At 36.8% G+C, this 9,434-nt stretch overlaps 1 non-coding gene across 1 annotated transcript; it reads left to right on the top strand.

The window, feature by feature from the left end:
• The first annotated feature begins 209 nt into the window (after positions 1–209).
• Positions 210–316, top strand: LOC113913449. The gene has a single exon (XR_003517220.1). It is a non-coding gene; the product is annotated as a U6 spliceosomal RNA (small nuclear RNA).
• The last annotated feature ends 9,118 nt before the right edge of the window (positions 317–9,434 follow it).

Below are 9,434 nucleotides of genomic sequence, written 5' to 3'. Positions count from 1 at the left end.
AAATTCCAAAGGGAAAAATCTGCATCTGTATGTCCATGTATATGTACATATATATGTGTGTGTGTATGTGTTCTGTATGTATATGTATATTCATGTATGCATATAAACTTTCTCGGAATGCATGAGGGTGCAAAATTATGACAACAAGTAAAATTTAGTAAAACAACAAAATTAACTATTCTAAGGATAGAAAAAAAGAATGGAATAGAGTGCTCGCTTCGGCAGTACATATACTAAAATTGGAATGATACAGAGAAGATTAGCATGGCCCCTGCGCAAGGATGACACGCAAAAGAATGGAATAAAGTTGAATGAAAGGAATCTCGGCTATCAAATTAAGTATATCAAATTAAGCTACTTTTTTTCCAACAGTGATGTGTGAGAGCCAGAGTTCAAAACCAGTTGTATTTGATTCTCTATGGTATGTTATATCTAATTCCATATGTTATGTTGCCAGTTGTACCTGATTCCATATATTATGTTGCCATGCTAAATGGGGTTACTGTGGTCACAATAGGATCTCCTACATTACCAGATACAGTGGAAAGAGACCAAAGCCCACTTGGTACCCACTAAGAGGGGACTGCCAACCAATCTCCTTATGACTTGAAATATTACTATGAGTTAGATGAGGTACATAACACATAACTGGATGTAGCCTAAATTTTAATTTGATTTTAACTTTGATTTAATTTTAATTTGGTTTAATTTTAACTTCTATTAAATCAATAGCAATTAACTTTTTGCATTATTTTGCTATCATCTGAAGGAAAAAAACAAACATCTAAGGGAAAGGACCCTGAAAGGCAAGGAAGACAGGAACCCCGCTGGGCAAAAAGAGTTTCCCTCCAGCAACCAGCCTGAATCAGATGCTGGACAAAGGGGGCTGGTGGAATGGCAAAAAGGAAATGAATATCATTTTTTTTTTTTTTTGCAAATTTAAGCCATGTTTCCAAAATCACCTGATATATTGGTGAGAAATCCATATATATTTAACATTTGTAAATCTGTTATACAGTGTTTAATAGGCTGGAATTTTTAAGTGCATCATCTCTGATAAGCACAAACCCACCATGGGAGAATAGGGTGTCATTTACTTCTGGTAAAAAAGCTCTTGCATGACATTGTTTAGTTTGGTTGGTTTGGTGGTATCCCCAGGTCAAAAGGTCTTTCAAAACACTGTTCCATCATTAGTTTCATTATCGTTAGAATCATCACTGTTGCCAATATTATAAAGTGTATTTACAGTTTAGAAAGTATTTATCCCTGCTAATTTATCCCTTTGTGTGTCTATGTGTGTATATGGGTGGGTGAATGGTGTATGTCTTTCTGAAGGAGACCTTTGATCTGTAATAGATAAATTTTCCTCTCACTGTTATTCTCATAGGAATAACAAGAGTTTTAAGAAGGGGGAGCAATAATTTACTTAAAGTTTTACACAAATCAGTCTGGTTCACTTGTGGAGAGTAGATTAGAGAGGAACAAAAGAAGAGATGGGAGACCAGTTTGGAGATATTTGACAAGTTTCAGTTTAGAGATGATCATACTTTGTACTTAGATGACAATGGGCAAGGATACACATTTGAGATTCATTAGCCTGTAGAATGTTCTCTAGAACCACAGGATTTAAATGAGTTCATCTAAAGAGAAAGTAGAAAGAGAACAGAAGAAGGGGAACATTTAGAGGACCACTAGATCAGGAACCAGTGGATGGTAGCTAACTGGTGTTGAGAAGCAGATGAAGGTGATGTTACACTAGTCTAGATAAGTAGGGGTTTGAGATGGTGGCTGAGATCAATAGATGACTAACCATTGACTTGGGTGAAATAGAAATCGCTGACAGATATTATATTGCTGTCTTTGTGAAGAAAGCCAGAACAACCTGGATTGAGTAGCAAAAGTGAAGTCAGGAAGTGGAGTCAGAGATACAATTGGCTACAGACTTGTCAATTCCCAGCATTGGGTCTCTGCATCTGATGTCCCATATTCTGAATGTCCTCTGAGGTCATATAACTCGTTCTTCTGAGAGTAAGTGTTATGCATTGAACTCAGGATATTTACAACTAGATACCACTACAGGTCCTATATAATTCTATTTCACACTCCCTTTGACTGTGATTGCCTGGGTTTTACCTCTAATAACCTCAAGTCCAATGGTGGGTAATAAAATCCTTACTTTGAGTTTCAGTATGAAGCATATGAAAATCTTCAATTAATATTATAGCAAATGTTCCTTGATGGATGTGTGAAATTTATTTCTAATTTATATTTTGATTAAATATACTCTTTTTTTTTAAAGATTTTATTTATTTATTTGAGAGAGAGAGAATGAGAGATAGAGAGCACGAGAAGGAAGAGGGTCAGAGGGAGAAGCAGACTTCCTGCTGAGCAGGGAGCCCGATGTGGGACTCGATCCCGGGACTCCAGGATCATGACCCGAGCCGAAGGCAGTCGCTTAACCAACTGAGCCACCCAGGTGCCCCAAATATACTCTTTAACAGCTTATTTCCTTCTGAAAGGATTTGAGCATAAAAAAGAAAATAACTAAATAAATAAATCTGATTTCTATTATCTAGTCACACATTTTGGATTAACTCAACTTATTAATTAGATTTGTTTTCTTTAATATAATACAAACTCTCATTGAGGCATGTAATTCATTATAAGATATCCAATTGTAGGTAAATACAAAGAAAATATTCACCTCGCATATTTATATCTATACCATATCTAAGGTGTGATTATATCTTCTAAATATAAAAATATTTTAATACCATTTATTCTTATATTTAGCAATCTCAGCTTTACATTTGATCGAGTAATATTGTTCTTTTTAAAATCACACACACTCTCTTTCTCCCTCACACACATACACACACACACAAACTAAACACAGACAAAAACAGACCAGTATTGTAATGTCAAAGTCCTGACAGGCAAACCACACAGGAATGCTTTATTTTACTTGTGTAGTTTACTTAGTTTAGATGTGAATTGATAAAGCTCTGATAAAGTATTTGTTCAGTGCCTACACTTTCACATCTCCTTCAATTTATGTGACACTTTAGAATATCACTACCGCAAATATCACAACTGGATAAAACTCTGCAGGATCTGAAATCTACTCTGTACAGTCTTCCCTTTGATTTATTTAATGGAGCTTTTGTATAGTTTATTAGAGATGGCATATGTTAGCCAGGAGAATACAAGTCATTTCAATCAAGAGGGTTACGTACTATGAATTTATAAACTTTTAATACCTTTCTCGTCGGGACAAGAGCCGTATCCTCCCGTTAGGCTACAACTCTCATAGCCCCCTAAAAGAGTTCATGTGCATTTACATTTTGTAGAGGCTACTTTTAGGCAAGAGGCTTGAGCAAGGGAAACTCCATTGAGGCAGAAGGGCCCATAGGGACCAACGAGCTGCATGTAAACAGGCTCATTAAGCGACCCACCTCACAATAACCAGAGGCCCTAACTGACCAATTACAACCAGGCCCAGATGCAGTTCCTAAATTTACAAAGAAAGGGAAAATTCCATGACTTCCCAGACTCCTTCACTCTGCCCTTAAACTGTGGCCCCTCACCACCGCCTTCTCTCAGGCCGTCTCTCCCTCGCTGTCCTGTACACTGCTCCGTTGTAGTGCAGTTCGTTCTTTTGTTCTGCCGGGGGAATTCTCTCACCCCCTGTACAGCCAGCCTCCACCCTATCCCAACACCTCACATTTGGTGGCCCTGCCATCTGATTGGGACCCTTCTAATCTACTTGAGTTATTTTGTAGTAATTTAGATGCTACAGTGGGCCTGGTTCTTATGAACAATTTTATTTTTTTTAATTTTTTAAAGATTTTATTTATTTATTTGACAGAGAGAGAGTGAGAGAGAGCACAAGCAGGGGGAGCGGCAGGAAGAGGGAGAAGCAGGCTCCCCGCTGAGCAGGGAGCCTGAGGCGGGGCTCGATCCCAGGACCCCGGGATCATTCCCAGAGCTGAAGGCAGACGCTTAACCGACTGAGCCACCCAGGTGCCCCCTTATGAACAATTTTAAAACTATAATGATGTGTTTAACATGTGTAAGGTGAAATGTTAAGTTTCATGGTGATTTACATACACTATTTCATTTAGTCCTCATAACTCATCCATAATGTAGGTACGTACAATTCTAACTTGTGTATGAGGAATTTGAGTTACAGTAAAGTTAATAACTTAGGTTGCCAGGCTAGTAAGCAGACTACAGCACCCTAATCAATATAAGTATTACCTTAAAGCCTGAACTATTGATTACTAGCTTCTACTATTCCTGAATGGTTTAGACACAAATACCCCACCAGGAGAAGAACTTGAACATTGAAAAAAGGCAGGGGAAAGAGCAGTTAGGAAAAAAAAAATGTGTAATTGTCTTTATGTAATAATAATAAGATGCAATACAACATTCAAAGTTTAATTCCAATAAATTGATAAATATTCCTAGATCACAATTTTTGAGGGAATTGCAAATTACCACAAAGTCATGATTATAAAAGAGTTTAGTTAATCTCTGACAATACGAAGTCAGCGATATTCTTACCAGCTAAACGTTTATTTCCGGATAAAAATAAAAATGCAACTCATTCACAATTATTGTACCTTTGAAATGTTCCACTCTTCTAATTTAATTTTTTCACAAATGCGGTCAGTACTGCTCCTATCCCCATTTTCTACATAGAATCTTTGAGGTCCAGAGATATTAAGTAAAGTATCCATTACATGTCTAATAAGCCACAACTGAGTGAACACGTTCAAGCTGCATGATTCTGAAATCTATGATAATGTGAGTGTTTATTTCTGCCTCACAATGAAAATACAGTTGCTATAAACTTGTTTCCATCACCACCTTCATTCCCACTCGGCAGTGTGCCTCATTACCTGGATGCAGTGTGTGGAGCCCAATCTTCTTTTCACACGCAGAATCTCTCTTAGGTAACAACAGGTAACTTCTCATGGATCAATAACTCTTATGTCCCCACCATCTACTTATTGACAAAGAGGTTAATCCCTGACCCACCTCGTCTTTAAATATGCACACAACCACCCTCCCCTTCCCCCTACCCGCACTCAGACGCAAACACATACACACACCAGACCTTTCCTTACCCTATTCATGTTATCATCTCTGCAGACAACAATCAGCATTGTGAAGCCATCTGTTGTACCACTTCCAGGAAGGGTAAATACAAATCTTCATCCAACAGGTTGTTCCTTCCCAACTGCTAACACATCTTTTGAAAAGACACTGTTCCAGGGCACCTGGGTGGCTCAGTTGGTTAAGCGACTGCCTTCGGGCCAGGTCATGATCCTGGAGTCCCGGGATCGAGTCCCACATCAGGCTTCCTGCTCAGCAGGGAGTCTGCTTCTCCCTCTGACCCTCTTCCCTCTCGTGCTTTCTATCTCTCATTCTCTCTCTCAAATAAATAAATAAAATCTTAAAAAAAAAAAGAAAAGACACTGTTCCAGCCATTCTTCATTATATAAATTTAGAATTCAATTCCCAAAGTAAATTTTATTTATGTTCAGTATGAACAAAACTCTGTCTTAACTAGAACTTCGCCCTTTAACATTAAGGGGTTTGTTTTATTCCTACTGTTACAAGAAGTCCCCATCTGGTAAGGTAAGGGATTTACACTGTGAGTGAAAATTAAAAGATACTGAAAGCAATGATGTATTCTAATAATAAAATAAATCTGCAGTGAATGATGATAATATAACCATAAACTTAAAAGTGCCTTTATTGGTTTTTACTTGTTGGACTCATCCCATCGACAAAACATAGAACATCTGATTTAAGGATTAGAGTGCTAATGTTTAATATCGACATCTTATAAAAGCAATGGAAGGACTGACAAAAAGGGAGATACAAGAAGTGGAGGTGAGTGTGAGCTTGCTGATTTACTGATGATGCCTAATACAGACTCCTAATGATGAATTGAGAAGTACAGATTCAAGCACAGCATCTAAAGTTATAAAGGTGACAAAGAATGGGTTAAAATTATATACTCTCAAAATGACTGGTGGTAGGAAAGGAAGCTGGAAGATAATATCTGCCAAGTGAATTCCTCAGCAAATAAAGATAAGGATACGTTATTTTTAACATTGCAATGCGATCCACCAAAAAAAAAAAAACAAAACAATAAAATATTTAGAGGTCACTGTCTTGTGAAATAAGTCCAAATTTGGAGAAAAGGAGAGAATTACCTCCGCATTTGCTTCAATATTTTTCCTTATGCAGTATTAATGTTACTTATATATATAACTAATGATATTTTATAATTTGGTAAATAGTTTTAAAGACTCAGCTAAACTCTTTATTTAGTACCAGAAAGCATAACTCATAATCAATAAACTGAAATGAAAAATCAGCATCCTTGGTATACATTCTCTTGCATCCAGATTGACAATAGTTAGCAATTCTACTCAAAGATTTAATTATCAGAGGGTGCGTTTTGTGGCTAACTCATCCTGGTGGACTCATTGGGTTGCAGTTTTGCACAGAAGTGTTCTTCAGGAACCATATTAAGGTTTCTTTATGATAGAGGCAGGCAATTAGCTACTCCTACCTAAAATATCTCCCAGACTAAAGTAATGTCTTCTGTGTTTCTGATACAGAATTCTAGGCCTTCATCAAAGCACTTTTCTGAAAAATAAATATGTTTCACAAAGTTTATTTTGAGAAGGTACTGACTATGCCTGTAAGTGTTCTTGCATTTAACCTCCGTATGAAATGGGGTGGTCCATCTGGACTTGTAAGTTGTTTTCTGGTTTTTTTTTTAATTATATAAAGAAATGTTAAATTTGATAACTGCATGGTTTTTATGTAAAGTATGCTTTCTTTTTTAAAAATTACATGGAGTTTCTCTAGTTTAGACATCTAGCAGTTGCTTAACCATTAATTGTGGTCTTTCTATTTTTCATCCAAAAACTCTAGTGTGTCTAATAATATTGAAGGTGGGGTAGTATAAAATATGACAAACTAAACATTTATTTCTTAATTTTCTCTATAACAAGTTTTATTACACCAGATATCTAACAAAATGCATGGGTAATATTCTTGCATGTGTGTTAGTGATAGAAAGGACTTCATAGAATCATAGAATCATGATTTGCAGTTGATGGCACCAGTAAGTCAAACACTGAGGCTTAAATAATACTTATGTAATATACTCTTTTCAAGGTAATTGTCCCAAATTTAGACAAACAGGCAGAAAGTTAATCTTAAGGTTTACAATTTTAAGTCATGTTTCAGACAACTAAGAGTTAGTATATATTGTTTTATTAATAGTAAATGGGATTTCCAAATCTTCTTTCTTCTTCTTCTTCTTCTTCTTCTTCTTCTTCTTCTTCTTCTTCTTCTTCTTCTTCTTCTTCTTCTTCTTCTTCTTCTTCTTCTTCTTCTTCTTCTTCTTCTTCTTCTTCTTCTTCTTCATCTTCTTCTTCTTCTTCTTCTTCTTCTTCTTCTTCTTCTTCTTCTTCTTCTTCTTCTCCTTCTCCTTCTCCTTCTCCTTCTCCTTCTCCTTCTCCTTCTCCTTCTCCTTCTCCTTCTCCTTCTCTTTCTTCTTCTCAAAAGAAAGAAGAAAAAGTACAGTTAATGTCTTTCTGTTATGACTTTGGGTAAGTCCTGATGATTAAAGGCAGTAAAGCAGATTATATTTTACAAAGGCCAATCCCCTAATTTTTAAACACTTCATATTCGACCCACCCCACCATCTAATCCGCTTTAGATCCCAAAATTCACAATTGATGAAATCCATTCTTACAAACTTTTCCACTTTTTTATTTTTTTTAGTCCTGTTGCTTATTTTGTTTCCTTGACCCCTATTGCATTTAAAGTCCTCAATACATTAAAGTAAACTGATAGTCTCAAATTATGTTTTTAAAACCCGTTTATTCAGTAAGTCTGTTTGTTACAGGAAGCAAGAATTCCATATCATAGTATCTCAACTAAACTTTGACCCAGTGTCCCTACCTAAAAAGCAAGGAAATTCTAAAATATATAGGAAACAAAGAATCATTGGTACAAGTTTTTGCAAGAAAAATCAGTATTTTTTTTGAATGACAGAAAAAGTTTATTATGTGAAGCATGACAATTTAGAAAAAAATCTCAAGAACGTAGTAGTTTCAATGATACTTGGAAATAATAAGGTTATTATTTAAATGACCGAACTTTTGGAAATTGGTCTAGATAAATGCAAATTTTAAATTTCTCTTTGTGCCAAGTATTAATAATAATAATACTAAAATACATTTATTTAGGGGCACCTGGGTGGCTCAGGCGGTGCAGCATCTGCCTTCAGCTCAGGTCATGATCCCGGGGGTCCTGGGATTGAGCCCCGCATTGGGCTCCTTGCTAAAGCCTTCCTCTCCCTCTCTCCCTTCCTGCCTGCCCCCCCATTTGTGCTTTCTCTCTGTCAAATAAATAAAATCTTAAAAAAATACATTTATTTAGTGTTGTGGGCCAGACCCTATTCTAAGCACTTTAAATTTGTTTCCTTAAACACATCAACTTTAGGAAATAGTTACTATTATTTTCCCCAATTATACAGATGGAGACCCTAAGGCACAAAGTAGTTAAATAACCAGCGGTCACATAGTCAAATGAGAATTTGAATACTCTATCCCTGACAACTGTAGCATTAGGGTGGATGTGGATTCCTGTACAATGATTACACTGAAAATCTTCAGAACTGACTTGGGATTTGCAATCTGAAATCTGGGGGTGAATGCTTTTAGAGTACTTGCTTTTTTTTTTTTAATTTTGTTATGTTATGTTAGTCACCATACAATACATCATTAGTTTTTGATGTGGTGATCCACGATCCATTGTTTTCATATAACACCCAGTGCTCCATTCAATACTTGCCCTCTTTAATACCCATCACGAGGCTAACCCATCCCCCCACCCCCCTCCCCTCTAGAACCCTCAGTTTGTTTCTCAGAGTCCATAGTCTCTCATGGTTCGTCTCTCCCTCCGATTTCTCCTCCCTTCATTTTTCCCTTCCTTCTCCTAATGTCCTCCATGCTATTCCGTATGTTCCACAAATAAGTGAAACCATATGATAATTGACATTCTCTGCTTGACTTATTTCACTTAGCATCATCTCATCCAGTCCCAACCATGTTGATGTAACGGTATTCATCCTTTCTGATGGCTGAGTAATATTCCGTTGTATATATGGACCACATCTTCTTTATCCATTCCTCTGTTGAAGGGCATCTCGGCTCTTTCCACAGTTTGGCTATTGCGGACATTGCTGCTATGAACATTGGGGTGCACATGGCCCTTCTTTTCACTACATTTGTGTCTTTGGGGTAAATACCCAGGAGTGCAGTTGCTGGGTCATAGGGTAGCTCTATTTTTAATTTTTTGAGGCACCTCCACAGTGTTTTCCAAAGTGGCTGTAC

Source organism: Zalophus californianus, chromosome 14, assembly GCF_009762305.2.
Source record: "Zalophus californianus isolate mZalCal1 chromosome 14, mZalCal1.pri.v2, whole genome shotgun sequence".
Classification (NCBI taxonomy): domain Eukaryota; kingdom Metazoa; phylum Chordata; class Mammalia; order Carnivora; family Otariidae; genus Zalophus; species Zalophus californianus.
The sequence above is the reverse complement of the archived record's forward strand: the minus strand, read 5'-3'. Positions and strand labels throughout refer to the sequence as shown.